The 16,852-nt window shown below is 43.3% G+C and overlaps 1 pseudogene across 1 annotated transcript in view; it reads left to right on the top strand.

The window, feature by feature from the left end:
• Nucleotides 1-13,595: 13,595 nt before the first annotated feature.
• Nucleotides 13,596-16,852, top strand: part of LOC103793365 (septin-4-like) — a 54,858-nt pseudogene continuing 51,601 nt past the window's right edge. Inside the window, exon 1 of the transcript XR_013535663.1 lies at nucleotides 13,596-13,945. The product of XR_013535663.1 is annotated as a septin-4-like (transcript). The remainder of the gene's footprint in view (nucleotides 13,946-16,852) is intronic.

The following is a 16,852-nucleotide window of genomic DNA, read 5'->3' as shown; positions in this document are numbered from 1 at the left end:
ATTTTGGCTAAAAATCATCATGATTTTTAGAACAAAGGTAATCAACATTCTGTTTCCTATGGTTTTTTTTTTTTCCTCTCATCGTCTATCTTTCTGTAGCTGTATCATCAATGAAGAAAAAACTCCAGGATACTGTTTTGTTCCTGTAAATCTTCATTGTTAATTAAGATTTTTATGGCCAGGCGTTGTGGCTCATGCCTGTAATCCAAGCACTTTGGAGGCCAAGGTGGGCAAATCACGAGGTTGGGAGTTCAAGACCAGGAAACCCCATCTTAAACAAAAATTTTTTTAAATTTCAGCATTTGGCTCTTTAATTGCATGACAGCATTAAGAGCAAAATCCATTTTGTTCTTATGGGCAGCTGGAAGCCTTGTCAGATACAGGACCCAAGTTCAGAAGGCCATTAAGGGAAGTGTAGCTGGCTGCTCCTTAGCCCTCTCCACCCTTGTTGGAGCTTGCCAAAACCCGGTGGACTGAGTTTGGAAAGCCCTTGAAACATGTCATTTCATTAATGGTGCTTTCTTTTGGGATTGGGCTGTTCACCTAATTTGTGATGAACAAAAACCAGCCAAATCATGCAGCCTTCCCCCAACTCCCCATGGGAAAGTGTTAGAAAAGAGTTTTAGCAACGTCACCCATTTAACTTTCATAACCCCAGCTAATAAAGATGATAAGAAACACTCAAGCTATCAAGTAGGGTTTCTTGAGGGCAGAAGTGCAATTTGATTTTGAGCACTTGTATATTAAATGATGTGTTGTTGGCTTAGTTTGAAAGCTAATTCTAGTGTCTCTAAATGCCCAGTTCCTCCTAAATATGTAAAACTGTTTTGTAACACTGTGTAGGAGGTGTATGCATCAAACCCTCTTAAATTGATCAGCTCATGCATTCCAGGCTTTTCACGATTGTAAATGTCTTTTCCCATCCTAGTTGCGTTAGGTGTCATGGTACAGTGAAATAGACTAGTATTTAAGAGCCAGATCTGTCTGGATTCAAATCCTGCCTCTTTATTATTGTCAGTTAATGACCTTTGGGTGGGTCAGCTAAGTGCCTGGCATAAAAATATAGATATTTCGTTATAAAAGTTTTGTTTTTAATCCATTTGATTTGGGTAGAAAAGTTAAAAAAGTATGGATGCTAATTCCTACATAATAGAAATACCCAGGTAAATATTACAGCTATTCTAAACCTTTTGTTAGGAAGAGGTGTAATAACTGAAGAAACAAAAGTCTGCTGGGCGCGGTGGCTCATGCCTGTAATCCCAGCACTTTGGGAGGCCGAGGTGGACGGATCACAAGGTCAAGAGATCGAGACCATCCTGGCCAACATGATGAAACCCCGTCTCTACTAAAAACACAAAAATTAGCAGGGCCTGGTGGTGTGTGCCTGTAGTTCCAGCTACTTGGGAGGCTGGGGCAGGAGAATCGCTTGAATCTGGAAGGCGGATGTTGCAGTGAGCCAAGATCATGCCACTGTACCCTCCAGCCTGGCAACAGAACAGGACTCCATCTCAAAAAAAAAAAAAAAAAAAGTCTCCCTATGTTGCCCAGGCTGGTCTCAGATTCTTGGCCTCAAGCTATCCTCCTGCCTCAGCTTCCCAAAGTGCTGGACTTACAGGCATGAGCCACTGCACCCGGCTGTCTCCAACCTTTTAACACCAAAGATTTCTGTTTGTTCTTACATAGACACTTGTTTTCATATATTTTACCTTCTAGGCTAAGTTTATTACTACTCTTCTCTTTTTTTTCCCCTTATCAATCAGATACAAATCAACATGAGATCACCATACTGGATTGTTTATACAGTTAATGATAGGATTCTACCCAAAAGTCATGTTTTGTCAGCCTTTAGGTCTTTTAGGGGGCTTGGCATAGCTCTCTGAACAGTGGAACTAGCTCAAGGAGGGCACACTGGGACTAAGTGCCTACTGGCTGTTAGCCTTTGCAGTATCCCAGGGAGAGATCCAGCTCTGTTCCTGTGCCCACTGGTTCTCTTTCTCTTAATTCTATTGGACAGAACAGTTGGAGCACCTCCTCATCTAACTTCTCATTGGCCATGAGAAGAGGACTGAACCACCCAAGTCAGACTTGGTGATGGAAGCTTGTCAGTATTAATACCTGATAGGCCCCTAATAACTAGTGTTAATGAAGTTTCTCGAATGAGCAAACACTTGACTGTTCAGAAAACAACCACAAAGCTATATTTTCTACTATGAAGACACTCATGTTTAGAACTTGAACAAGTTTAGGCAGAAATAGTGGAAGCTTATTCATAAAACCAAGGAAATATGAGGAAAGATTGGATGAATCAGAAAACTTTGGATCAATTCAAAATTAAAATTGACAGTCAAGATATGATACCAGAAGGCATCTCCTGATTGTGGCTGCAAAAAATACATTATTTTAAAAGCAAAACTGTTGAAATACAGGAGAAATGTAGAAATGGGATGGTCTTTTTCAACTCTTTGGCTTAGACTATAGTTGTAGGTGACCAGTGACTGTCACACTACTCTGTTCTTGCAGCCTTTCAACCAATGTCTCAGCCACTCAGCAAAGATTAACTTAGGGAACACAAAGCTAATTCATTTTCTTTCTTTCTCCTTCCTTCCTTCCTTCCTTCCTTCCTTCCTTCCTTCCTTCCTTCCTTCCTTCCTTCCTCTCTTTCTTTTTCTTAACACAAAGCTAATTCATTTTCTTTCCTTCCTTTCTTTTCCTTCTTTCTTTCTCTCCTTCCTTTCTTTCCAGAGATGGGGTTTCACCATGTTGGTGAGGCTGGTCTCGAACTCTTGACCTTGTGATCCACCCACCTCGGCCTCCCAAAGTGCTGGGATTACAGACATGAGCCACCACCCCTGGCCCCCACTTCCTTCCTTCCTTCCTCGTTCCCTCCTTCCCCCCCCCTTTCTTCCTTTCTCTTTCTCTCTCTTTCTTTCTTCCTCTTTTCTCCTTCCTTCCTTCCTTGTTTCTATTTCTTTCTATCTCTTTTTTCCCCTTCCCTTCCTTCTTTCCTCCCTCCATCTCCTCTCTCTCTCTCTCTTTCTTTCTTTCAATGAGCCAAGACTGCACCACTGCACTCCAGCCTAGGCGACAGTGAGACCCTGTCTCAAATTGAAAAATTAAAACAATGCCACAGTTATTAAATTATAACCTAAAATTCTACCATTGGAGCATACATTTTGGCATGACTAAGAATTCTTAACCTGTGTAACCTGAGACCCAAGATAGGTTATGGGCACCTAACCAAGATAGGTTTCCTGTACCTCTGAACTGTATGCAAAGTTTACTGTTAAATACATGTGGGTGCTTTTCAAAGAAAGGGGATCATAGCCTGGCAAAAATTAGGTTCTCAAAGGCAGAGCTACCTTCAAATATTATAAGCTTCAGGTGTACTTCCTTTCCATTTATTTATTTATTTTTTTGTTTTTCTCTTTTTGTTTCTTTTGAGATGGAGTCTCACTCTTTCACCCAGGCTGGAGTGCAGTGGCAAAATCCTGGCTCACTGCAATCTCCATCTCTCACATTCAATCAGTTCTCCCATTTCAGCCTCCCAAGTAGCTGGGATTACAGGTGCCTACCACCATGTCCAGCTAATTTTTATATTTTTAGTAGAGACAGTTTGACCATGTTGGTCAGGCTGGTCTTGAACTCCTGACCTCAGGTGATCCACCTACCTCGGCCTCCTAAAGTGAAAGTGTTGGGATTACAGGCGTGAGCCACCGCACCCAGCCTGATTTCTACACATTTGTAGATGAGCTTTTTTTTTTTTTTTTGAGACGGAGACTTGCTCTGTCACCCGGTGGGCTGGAGTACAGTGGCATGATCTCAGCTCACTGCAACCTCTGCCTCCTGGATTCAAGCCATTCTCCTGCCTCAGCCTCCTCAGTAGCTAGGATTACAGGCCCACACCACCACACTCAGCTAATTTTTGTATTTTTAGTAGAGACGGGGTTTCACCATGTTGGCCAGGCTGGTCTTGAACTCCTGACCTTGTGATCTGCACACCCTGGCCTCCCAAAGTGCTGGGATTACAGGCATGAGCCACTGCAGTAGGCCACTTTTTTTTTTAAATGTCACTCTCTGACCTGAGTAGTTTAAGACCTCAGATCAATGAATGTAGCTGCAATTTGACTAAAGAATTCTAGTCAAACAGGCATTTTAGCTGCTGTCCCCAGAAGATGGCATTTGGTTGACATTCGTTCCAAAAGCATGATGAAACACACTAAAAATCTGGCGCCTTTGCCCCTGAAAGAGAAGATGGCAAGGGTTTATATTTCTCTGGCCAGGAGTTCAGTTTCCCTGCAAACCACAGAGGGTGGGTGGTAACAATGGGATGTGTTTGGCTCCTCATCCTCCTGCTGACAGCCAGGTCTCAGAGAGGCAAGTCCCACGCTTCCCCAACTCAGGATCTGAACTCTACTGCTGCAGGAGGAAAGGCTTGTAACTGGTTAGGAAGCACAGAACTTGCCTGGTCTTCACCAGCATAATCAGATATGTCATTCTCTTTAGGAACTGGCTCTGTTCTAGGCCTCGTTCTTTGCTCTGGAGGTAACAATTGCCATTTTTTCTCTCGTATTTCTGCTGTAGTGATCATACTTGCCCTTCTCATAGGAAACCATGGGAATCAGCCCAAGTCACAGCTGGCTCCCAGATGGCTCTTGATCCTGTGACCCCACCAACATTCCAATGCTGATTTGCTTGGGAGGTTCAAACTTGGCTTACTGGGCACAGTGCTTCTGGAACCCCACCCTGAGAGATTTATAGGCAGGCCTTGGAGAGAACAAATCTCTAGAGGTGGTATGGGGCCGAGCAGTTTCCTTTTGTTGCATGTTCTAGAATTCAGCCTAAAACATAAGAGGCTGATCTCATTCTTGCCCCACCCGAAGATTGAGTGGGAATAAGAAACTAGCAAGCTGTTACTGACATTGCTAAATTACCTAACAGAGAGTTCTTTATTTTTTCTGTCTCTGTCTCTCTTTATGTATACTCATATGTGTGTGTATGTACTCTATATTAGAAGAGAATTCTTTATATATATGTGCATACACAAGAGGAATTCTCTTCGTGTGTGTTCTTGTAGGATGCTGAGTTTGACATGAAAATGATCTAAGAAGATTGTATTCTTCAGGTCCCAGACTGAGAGTATCCAATCCATTTAGGTAGAAATGGCCAGTAGAGCTCAAATAGTTTCTCATTGCAAATAAATTCTTTGGTGTCCATTTCCTGGAGATACTGTAGAGAATACTAGCAGGTTTCTAACATACTTCAGCTGTTCAGGAAATACTTTAAATAATTTCCTGCTCTAGAGAATAGGAGGAGGGCCCAAAACTTGGAATGCATTACTCTCTTTCTTTACGGTTTCAAATGCGGTTCACAAGGACCCTTTGCTATTCACACACCCTCCGAGGCGCTCTTTTCTGACTCTACCAGCCTTTTTATGCGGGAATGTTCTTTTTTTAAGTGTGGCGAGAATCCTAGTAACTTGGACTTCCCAGAGCATGCTGGCCTGAGCTTCCTAAGGAACTTTATAAACGAGCTAATTAAGCTTGGAAAGCCCCAGGCCAGTCCTCTGGGCCCAGCCGCAGTTTTTGCCCTGCACAGCAACAGTCCAAACAGTGGAGAGGAAGGGAAGCTGGCTGCCTAATGCAATTGAAACTGCAAGGGAGAAGCAAGTTCGGCAACACGTAATTAATTGCCTCCTTGGTTTGCTGCAGCCTAACAGTGGGGCTCAGATACTGGTATTTTAACTGGGTCAGTTAGGCCTTTGTCCAAGATTTCAGGCAATGGCCCAAAAATGGACAAGTCTAAGATTTTGCTTTTTTTTTTTTTTTTTTGAGATGGAGTTTTGCTCTTGCAATGGCTCAATCTCAGCTCAGTGTAACCTCCGCCTCCCAGGTTCAAGTGATTCTCTTGCCTCAGCTTCTCGAGTAGCGGGATTACAGGTGAGCACCACCACACCCTGGTAATTTTGTAATTTTACTGGAGATGGGGTTTTACCATGTTGGTCAGGCTGGTCTCGAACTCCTGACCTCAAATGATCCACCCGACTTGGCCTCCCAAAGTGCTGGGATTACAGCTGTGAGCCACCTTGCCCGGCCTAACATTTTGCTTTTATCTAAAGCAGTGGTTCTCAACCCAGGGAGATAGCATCCCCTAAAATGACATTTGACAAAATCTGGAGACCTTTTTTGAGATGGAGTTTCGCTGTCATTGGGCTGCAGGGCAATGGCATGGTCTCAGCTCACTGCTACCTCTGCCTCCCGGGTTCAAGCAGTTCCACTGCCTCACCCTCCCAGGTAGCTAGGATTACAGGTGCCCGCCACCACGTCTGACAAATTTTTGTATTTTTAGTAGAGATGGGGTTTCACCATGTTGGCCAGGTGGTCTCGAACTCCTGACCTCAGGTAATCTGCCCACCTTAGCCTCCCAAAATGCTGGGATTATAGACGTGAGCCACCGTGCCCGGCCTGGAGACATTTTTGTTTGCTGTCACCTCTGGGGAAGGGGGATGCTACTGTCATCTAGTGGATAGCGACCAGGGATGCTGTTAAACACCCCAGAATGCACAGAACAGCCCTCACAATAAATAGTTTTCTGGTCTAAGATGTAAGTAGCATGGGGGTTAAAACCCTGGTTTCAAGCTTTAAAGTGATTCGGCGTTGGCTTGTCTCCTCTCTTTTAGCCCTAAATCTTAGGCTGGTGATGTTTCAGCCCACTTAGGTCTAGGATCTAAGCTCATGGCAGCACCCTGAGCCTCTTGTGGGTTCCTGGGCTCAACCCTCCCATAGATGCCTCTGTGAGTGATGACACTGTCTTAAGCTTCTGGGTGATGAAGACACACCTCTCACTGTGCCATATGTTCCTGGGAAATTGGCTGCCTGTGCATCTTATGAGTGTGCTTTCTGGAAAAGGAACCATTTGTGTAGTTCCTGGTTGGGCCCCAGAGCTTTGAGGTCCTGTTTTTCTTGCAGTGATTACAGTGAGGCAATCTCGTTTCTCTGAAGAGCCCATTCAGAGAACAGCTGTTTACTTCCTGCCTTCTCTCGGCCCAGCTGCCAGGGAGACCCCAGGCTTCAGCAAGAGGCAGCCACAGGGAAATTCAGCCAATGGAAAGATACGAGGCAATTTAATTTCAGCCTTTCCTTTTGTAAATTTAAAAGGCATTCTCTCGTGAGAAAGCCTGGGAAACCTTCACTTCAGCCAGGAAGACTCCTTAGTGTTGGCCTCCCAAAGTGTTGGGATTACAGGTGTGAGTCATTGCACTCCAATCCAATTTAATTTTTATTGTTGTTGAGATGAAGTCTTGCTCTGTTGCCCAGACTGGAGTGCCGTGGTGCGATCTTGGCTCATCGCAGCCTCTGCCTCCCAAGTTCAAGTGATGCTCTTGTGCCTCAGCCTCCTCAGTAGCTGACAGGTGTGTGCTACCAGGCCTGGCTAATTTTTGTATTTTTTTAGATGGGGTTTCACCATGTTGGCCAGCTGGCCTGGAACTCCTGACCTCAGGTGATCCGCCCACCTCAGCTTCCCAAAATGTTGAGATAATAGGCGTGAGATACCACGCCTAGACTTAAGGTGCAATTTATATTCAGTAACGAGGGTAAAGTGCTCTAATCTAAAGTGTGAAGCTCAATGCTTTTTTTTTAGACAGAGTCTCACTCTGTCAGGTAGGCTGGAGGTCAGTGGTACAATCTTGGCTCCTACAATCTCTGCCTCCTAGGTTCAAGTGATTCTCATGCTTCACCATCCTTAGTATCTGGGATTACTGGCCTGAGTCACAATGCCCAGCTAATGTTTGTATTTTTAGTAGAGATGGGATTTTGCCATATTGCTCAGGCTGGTCTTGAACTCCTGGATTCAAGTGATCCTCCTACCTCAGCCTCCCAAAGTGCTGGGGTTACAGGAGTGAGCCACTGTGCCCAGCCACTCAATGCATTTTTACCTACATGGACACCCAGATAACCACCATCCGGATAAAGACATGGAACATTTTGGCTGGGCAAAATCCCATCTCTACAAAATACAAAAATTAGCCAGGCATGGTGGTGTGCACCTGTAGTCCCAGCTACTTGGGAGGCTAAGGTAGGAGGTTCGCTTGAGCCTGGGAGGTCAAGGCTGCGGTGAGCTGAGACTGCACCGCTGGACTCCAGCCTGGGTGATAGAGTGAGACTCTGTCTCAAGAAAAGAAAAAGTAAAAAATTAACGTTCCTCCTCTATCTAAACCACTGATAAGAAGAACAATGATACTTCTAAAACTTCAGAGCTAGGTGTCAAAATGAATTCACCCCAAAGTACACCAAGCATCATCAGATTCTTTTCACTAGATTCAACCCCTGGGGCTCCTAAATGGCTTCCAAACTGTGCTGTGGATGGACGGTGAATGCTTTTGGTTTTACATAGGAAGGGTGAGAAATTATTTTTCTTTCTAATGGTTCTGAAAGAAAGTGGAAGTTACTGGTTAAAACACACACACATCAACAAAATATTTTTTTCTTATGGTGGGCCAAGATTTTTTTTTTTTTTTTGTGGAGTATATTCTACAAGCAACGAGGGCTTAATACATGTTTTTAAAATAACTTTTACTTTTAAAAAGTACATTAGAGGAAACTGAAAAACACAAGCAAAGAACAAAGTCACAATCACAAGCAGTTTATAGTTTGACACATTCTTCTAGGTCCTGTGCGTCTATAGGCACAACATCCAATTTTATGGGACTGAGATTATATAGTATGTATCATGATTTTTCACACATCATGAATATTTACCAATTCAAAATCCCAAAGCTATATGAGCATTTTGATAACCAAAAATACACTACACCAACTCAGTCTGTTAAAAATGTAATCCTGTCTGTCTTGGGATAAAAATTTCATAAAGACAAAAATGGCAACATGCCTCTAGATAAAAGCATTGGCAGAGTTCCGATTTAAATCCTGCATTCCTTTAATGCTCAATTTAAAATGAAGCATACAGCAACAGAATACACTAAGTATAACGCTTCCAAGAGAGCTCATTAGCAGATCTATATCATTAAAATATTAGCAAGGTATATTTCCATTGAATTATTTAATATATTCCTATAGTACAGCCACAAGAGATGCATACATTAATGGCTATCATCAAAATGCAAATATGGACACATCTACATACATCTCTCCCTTTATAGTTCCTTCTGCCCCTCTGCTGCCAACTAATGAACAAGTCCTGACATACACTGCTCAGAGGTGTTTTACAATTCCATGTCCAAGATGCATCTTTTCTAAAAATTACAACAAAGGTATTTACAAATTGGCTAATTCACTAGCCCTATGTTGTCACCCCAGACATTCATAAAGCTTAGATGTTGCAAAATCATGAACTTCGTCTACAATAAACACGGGCATTTTACTAAAAACACTTATATAGACCTGTGGTTATCATCTAAAACCATCTTCTAGATATGGAGATACTAGCAAAGAGTCCTTCCCTTCACCCTGTCTTCTCCCTCTTCCACCATCCTCAGTGACTAAGTATAGGATGTCTGGCTCCAAGAGGTGGACTAATAATAAAGGTCACTCCCAGAAGACAGGCCTTCTTAAAAACTTAACAGGACATTCATAAAGGAACTGATTTACTACATTTATTTTTAACATACTCTGACTTGTTTATCCTTTAATACATAATATTAAGTAAAATGCACATAGAGAACTATGGTTAGACCAGCTGAACTAAACTTAGGGGCACAGAACCCTTCTCCCTGCATAATTCTTCCTCCCCTACCCATCACCACCCAGTAAATAGTCAGCATAGGCTCCTAAGCATCAAATTTTAACAATTCCATTCTGAAATGCGACCAACCACTCCTAAGGAAGTAATGAAAACAAATGCTTAGAGGGGTGTTACTTTAGCCCTGTACTTTTAACCTATGTTGTGCACTTTTAAACACCTAGAAAGACTAGATATTTCCAACTGAAGTCTTCCATTATATACACGGTAGCATTGAATAAATGTATACATAACACAGACCGTAATTTGAGTGTCTTCTAAATAGGAACATTCTGGCCTAGAACCTACCTCCCTTTCCGACCTCTACCAACTTCATGGACAGCTTACGGGGGATTTTAACAATTTCACTTCTGTTTTTAGGAAGTCTTCCCTATGATTTTTAACACAAGGTATACTCAATGTATTGACTTTACTAACTCTACTTCTGTCATACACTGGCAACTTCTTTAACATCGACTAGATGTAAATTAGCACTCTCATGTCCGCTTATATACACTATATACACAGCACAGTTAAGGAAAATGCAGACATAAGGGACAATGATCAATGTGCCTCTTCATAGACACACTGGTGGAAAGCCCTTTACGCTCCTCCTTCTCGCTGAACCTGCACAGATGTCATAATGTACTGCTCAGAGAATTGATCAATTTCCAAAAGATGGTATTATCAAAAAGACAGCTACAAAATGTGTTTGTTATTTACTACCTCTACTTTTAACATACTTTGTGCACTTCTAAACATCTAGAAAGACTAGATGTTTCAAATTAGGACTTAAGTTTGTCCACTATATACACAGTAGTGTTGAATAGACTACACACATGTAACAATGTTTATATCTGAAAGTGTCTTCTAAATAGGAACATTCTGGTCTAGAACTCTTCATTCCTTCCAACTCTTCACCACCACCAACCCGGTGGATACAGGCACATGTGTCACTTAGAGCTGATGTTACTTCACTTCCGAAAGTCTTTCTCAGAAGACAGCCTTTCTATGAATTTTTTTAAATTGCATTTTAGGTTTTGGGGTACATGTGCAGAACATGCAAGACATTTGCATAGGTACACACATGGCAGTTTGTTTTGCTGCCTTCCTCCCCTTCACCCGCATTTGGCGTTTCTCCCCAGGCTATCCCTCCGCAGCTCCCCCCCCCCCGCTGTCCCTCCCCCTTTCTATGAATTTTAACAAAGTGTACAGGATGTGTTAGTTCACTAACTCTACTTCTGTCATACATTGGCAACCTCTTTAATATCTAGAGACTAGATATTATAAAATTGGGACTCATTTGTCCAGTATATACATAATATATACAGCATAGCAAAGTTAAATGAAATGCATGTAACATATAGGCAATGGATTAAGCTGAAATTTTCTAATAAGCAATGACAAAACACCTTTTGCAACTTCTTCCCTCCCACCTGCCAGGTGGTTCCACAATTCCACTTCCCAACAGCATTTCCCATCACTTTTTAAAAGCTATTTACAAAAAGTGTTATTCTACTACTACTTTTAAATACACCGAACACTTCCAAATATATAACTTGTCCACCATGTACACAGCACTGTTAGCTAAAATTGCACACACATAACAATGGTTATCATCTGAGGTATCTTCTAAATGTGATCATTTTGGCCTTGAATCATTCCCTCCTCTCTTTCTTCTCTGCCTTCGATCCATTGGACAAGTACAGGCACATGTAATGCTTAAAGATGACTGAACAAATTCTAATGCAAACGTCATTTACTGAAGACAAGTTTTCCTATGAATTTTATTACAAAGGGTACAAAATATACTGATTTTACTAAATACTTTGTCATACACTGGCCTCTTTAACATCTAGAGACTAGATGTTGAAAAATTAGGACTCATTGTCCATTATATACACTATATACAAAAAGAAAATGCACAAAACCTACAGAAAAACAGTGTCTGAAATGTCCAAGTGTGAACACACCAGATTACTGTTTGCAATTTCTTTCCTCCCACCTCCTCTAAACCATTGAACGAGTATAGACAGTGCTATACTGCTCACAAAGGTGGCTTCACAATTCAATTTCCAAAAGTATTTCCTATGAATTTTAGAAAAAAGATATTTACAAAGTGGCATTTTACTACCTCTACATTTAACATACATAGGGCACTTTAAACACCTAGATAGACTAGATGTATCAAGTAATGAGTTAATTTGTCCACTAAATACACAGCAGTCTTGAATAAACTGCAAACATGTAACAACAGTTATAATTTCAAAGAGCCTTCCAAATGTGAACATTCTGGCCTAAAACCTTTCCCATCTCCATCAACCCAGTGGGCAAGAATGCTCAGATTTTCAGAAGACAATCTTTCCTAGACTTGTAAAACAAAATGTACAAAACATTAGGTTACTAACTCTGCTTCTGTCATATACTGGCAACCTCTTTAACATCTAGAAAGACTAGATGTTGTTAAAGTTAGGACTCGTTTGTCTTTCATGTACACTATATACACAGGTAAGTAAAACAAAATGCACAGAGATAATAATTCATCTTGCCTTGCTGTAAGCAGGGTGACATAGAACTCTCTGCACCTTCCCTTCTTCCCTCCTCCCCTGAACCACTGCACACAGTATTACTCAACAGGCCATTCCCCTCAAAAAACATTTCCTACAAACTTTAACAAAAAGATATTTACAAAATGTGATTTTACTACCTCTAATTTTAACATCAGGCACTTCAGAACATCTGAAAACAGACGTTTCAAAAAAGTTTAGCATTGTCAACTATATATACAGTAGTGAAGAATAAAATGCACACAAAACAATGGCTAGAATATAAAAATGTCTTCTAAATATGACCAGTCTAGCATAGAACCTTCTTCTCCTCCTCTTCAGGTCTTCCAGCTCCACATCATCTAACCCACTGAACAAACATGGACATATCGCTTCCAGAGGCCATCTAACAAAAGTCATCTCCAGAAGATATGTATTTTCTGATTTCTTTTAAACAAATGAGAATATACAAGATGCGTGGTTTTCTAACTCTACTTTATCATACGTCGGCAACCTCTTTACATCTAGAAGGACTAGATGTGACAAACGTTTTCTATTAAAAGGTTGGGGTGGAGTTGAGAGCAGCTTTTTCATATTATATACACAGGCCTTCCATAAACGGCCAGTAAATCTTCCCAGAGGGTGGTGGGCATTTCCAACCGGCCAAACGTGGCCTGTCATTCTACCGTTTCTTTCTTCTGACAGCAAGGTCTGGTAGAATGAAGACTAACCGCCCGATGGCCGCTAACCGTTCCACCCGTCGCGTTCGGAACTTCGCTCACCTCCCAGGCCTGTTTAGACCTTTGTCCGTTGTCGTCGGGACTAGGTAGGTCTCGCCCAATGAGGACAGAGTCGTCACTGGGGAACCGGATCTGCACGGCTCCGTGGCCTAAACAGGCCGGGCGCGGTGGCTCACGCCTGTAATCCCAGCACTTTGGGAGGCCGAGGCGGGTGAATCACGAGGTCAAGAGATCGAGACCATCCTGGTCAACATCGTGAAACCCCCGTCTCTACTAAAAATACAAAAAATTAGCTGGGCATGGTGGCGCGTGCCTGTAATCCCAGCTACTCAGGAGGCTGAGGCAGGAGAATTGCCTGAACCCAGGAGGCGGAGGTTGCGGTGAGCCGAGATCGCGCCATTGCACTCCAGCCTGAGTAACAAGAGCGAAACTCCGTCTCAAAAGAAAAAAGAGGCAGCCGAGCCTGCCTGCGTCCTTAGGCCGCCTTCCCAGGCCCTCTATGACCTAACTGCTTCCGGGGCGCAGCATCGGAGCGGCCGCCATGTTTCCTGGTCCGCCCCTCCCGCCGCCACGCAGAGGCGTTGCATCCGGGCAGCTCAGCTGGGGCTCTGTCGAGGCCCGGCACACTTGGGCCGGGAGACTCAGTGGCCAGCAGGGTCCAGGCTGGGGTACTGGCTGGGAGAAGCCGTCGCCGCCACCGAAGTGGGGTGGGGTAGAGAGGTTCACCACGGCTTCAAGGCCTGAGCCCGGCCAGACCAACGGGCAGCCACAGCGGAGGCCTCCGGTGTCTGAAGGGCAGAGGGTACGGCCAGTCCCGGGGCCCCCCAACTCACCGGAGAGCCCGGGGCCGGAGGGCCTGGAGGGCCCAGGTGGAACTCGCGGCGCTCTGCGTCTCTCAGCGTTCTCTGCCGGACCGGAACTGCGGTGGGCCAAGATTTTATGCATGTCAAAAATATGAACACAGGGCATAGGGTTTCTTATGAAAAGCAACAGGGAGACTAAGTTCTGTGTGTTGTGGGCTAGGGAGGTACCCTACAGCTTTCTGTGAAAGCTGCTGAAGATGCCCTCCCGACGGGAGAACCGCCACAGGGAGGCAGTAGAGCTTAGCGGTTAATAGCGTTGGCTCTGGAATCAGATTTGAATTTCAATGCAGCTCTGACACCTAATAGCTGTGTGACCTCCAGCAAGTTGCTTAACTGCTCTGTGCCTCACTTTCCAACTCAGCAGAATGAGGCTAAAACTAGTACCTAACTCCGAGGGGTGCTTTAAAGGTGATTTGGATACCCAGCTCAACAAGTAAGCTCTCAGTGTTAGTTTACAAAGTAGGAGTTGAAGGGGGCAACGAATTTCATTTAAGATAGATAGATAATAGATAGATGATAGATTGATAGATGAAAAACAGGTAGATGCTAGACGATAGAGAGGTAGATAGATGATAGGTAGATAGATAGATGATAGACATATAGATAGACGGATGCTGGATAGATTTTTATTGAGAGCATATCTTTCAAGCTGTGCAAATGGTTTAACCCAAAATCTAAACAGTTGCTCAAAGAGCCTTTTTCCAGCCTCCAACTACAATCACGTCCCCTTCTGATCATAGAGCTGATTTCAGCAGCTCCTTCAGAGAAACCAGGACCTGCCACATGTTATTCTTCTAGCTCTTTCTTGTCATGCAAAGGATGTGTAATTTATTGCATTTCACTTTCTCTCTCTCTCTCTTTTTTTTCCAAGACAAGGTCTCAGTTTGTTACCAAGCTGGAGTGCAGTGGGGCGGTCATAGTTTACTACAGCCTCCACCTCCTGTGCTCAGCAATCCTCCCACCTCAGCCTCTCGAGTAGCTGGGACTACAGGTGCACACCACTGTACCTGGCTAATTTTTATATTTTTTGTAGAGACAGGATCTCATTATGTTGCCGGGGCTGGTCTTAGTCTTGAACTTCTGGCCTCAAGCAATCCAAAGTGTTGGGATTACAGGTGTGAATCACTGAGCCCAGCCCCATTTCCCTTTTGAGTGTGGAAAACTTTCTTTCTTTCTCTTTCTCTTTTCTTTTCTTTCCAGAAAAGCGATTTATTAGAGAGAGAGTGAAAGAAAGCTCCCACACTGTTGTGGGAGGGGACCCAGAGAAGGAATCCCAGAAAACTTTCTTTTAGCCTTTGGGGTGACTCTAGGTAGATGAAGATAGATAGATAATAGAAATTTAGAATACCTAATACCTATATCTTCCAAATATATCTAATATATATGCATATAATAAATACATTATGATATATTAGCATTACTTATACCATTTATTTTGGATATTCTATTTGGAATTTTTACCTACATTTTCACTGAAGTTGGGAGATCAGCTTTTTATTATTATTTTTTTTGAGATGGAATTTTGCTCTTGTTGCCCAGGCTGGACTGCAATGGCGCAGTCTTGGCTCACCATAACCTCTGCCTCCTGTGTTCAAGTGATTCTCCTGCCTCAGCCTTCTGAGCAGCTGGGATTACAGGTATGCCACCATGCCCAGCTAATTTTGTATTTTTAGTAGAGACGGGGTTTCTCCATGTTGGTCAGGCTTGTCCCAAACTCCCAACCTCAGGTGATCCGCCCACCTGGCCTCCCAAAATGCTGGGATAACAGGTGTGAGCCACCATGCGCACCCTGAGATCTGCTTTTTTCAGCTCTTTTTCTTGTTCAAAGTTTCAAAGTAAGAGCTTAAAATGAAAGTTCCCGGTGTTGCGCGTCCATTACACTGCGTGTCTAAGCTTGGGAGAGGGGGAGTAGGGAGCTCTTGGCTGGTGGTCGAACAGGTGATTGGAAGCGTGTAGGGGACTGATAACATTTCTGGAGGAGGAGGGGGTTAGTTGGATGGGTAGGGATCCGAAGGATCAGATGGGAGGAATTTAGATTTAGTCCCTGATTGGATTGTAGTTCTCCAGCTGGGATTGCAGGCTGGTTTATAGGAGTGGATTCGATGTTGATGGAATATCAGACTCCTTGATTCTGAAAGGAGGTAAGTGAAACTGCATGAAGGGGCTGGGCTCACGCCTGTAATCCCAGCACTTTTGGAGGCTGAGGTCGGTATATCACTTGAGGTCGGAGTTCAAGACCAGCCTGGTCTACATGGTGAAAACCCTGTCTCTACTAAAAATACAAAAATTAGCCATGTGGTTGGGCATGGTGGTTCACACCTGTAATCCAAGCACTTTGGGAGGCAGAGGTGGATGGATCACCTCAGGACAGGATTTCAAAGCCACCCTGACCAACAAGGTGAAACCCCATCTCTAAAAAAAAAATTAGATTTGTAGTGGTGTGGGCCTGTAACCCTAGCTACTCAGGAGGCTGAGGCATGAGAATTGCTTGAACCTGGGAGGCAGAGGTTGCAGTGACCCAAGATCGTGCCACTGCACTTCAGCCTGAGTGACAGAGTGAGACTGTGTCTCAAAAAAAATGAAAAAAACAAACAAAAAAAACTACATGCAGGATTGTGTCTGTTCCCCAGTAGCCTAGGAAATCAGACTTGAACATAAGCCCTGGCAACTTCTGAACTGCTCAGTGAGGCTTATTTAGGGTTGGAGAGATTTTAAATGACAGCTAACAACCATAATAGTGAGCATTTACTACATGCAAGGCATTGTACCAAATATGCCTCTTACATATACTCAAACCTCTCAGAAAAGCCTCATCACAACCTTATAAAGTGAGTAGTATGTAAAAGTCCTTTTTACAGATGAGAAAACTGAGGCACAATGAGGTTAAATGATTTGCCAAGGTGTAACCAGTTTGTTTGATTTCACCTTCTCCCAAGGAACAAGGTGGATGGTGTCTTGGGCTTTTGCT

The sequence above is a fragment of the Callithrix jacchus genome, chromosome 5, assembly GCF_049354715.1.
Source record: "Callithrix jacchus isolate 240 chromosome 5, calJac240_pri, whole genome shotgun sequence".
Lineage (NCBI taxonomy): Eukaryota > Metazoa > Chordata > Mammalia > Primates > Cebidae > Callithrix > Callithrix jacchus.
This window is presented reverse-complemented; position numbering and strand designations above follow the sequence as displayed.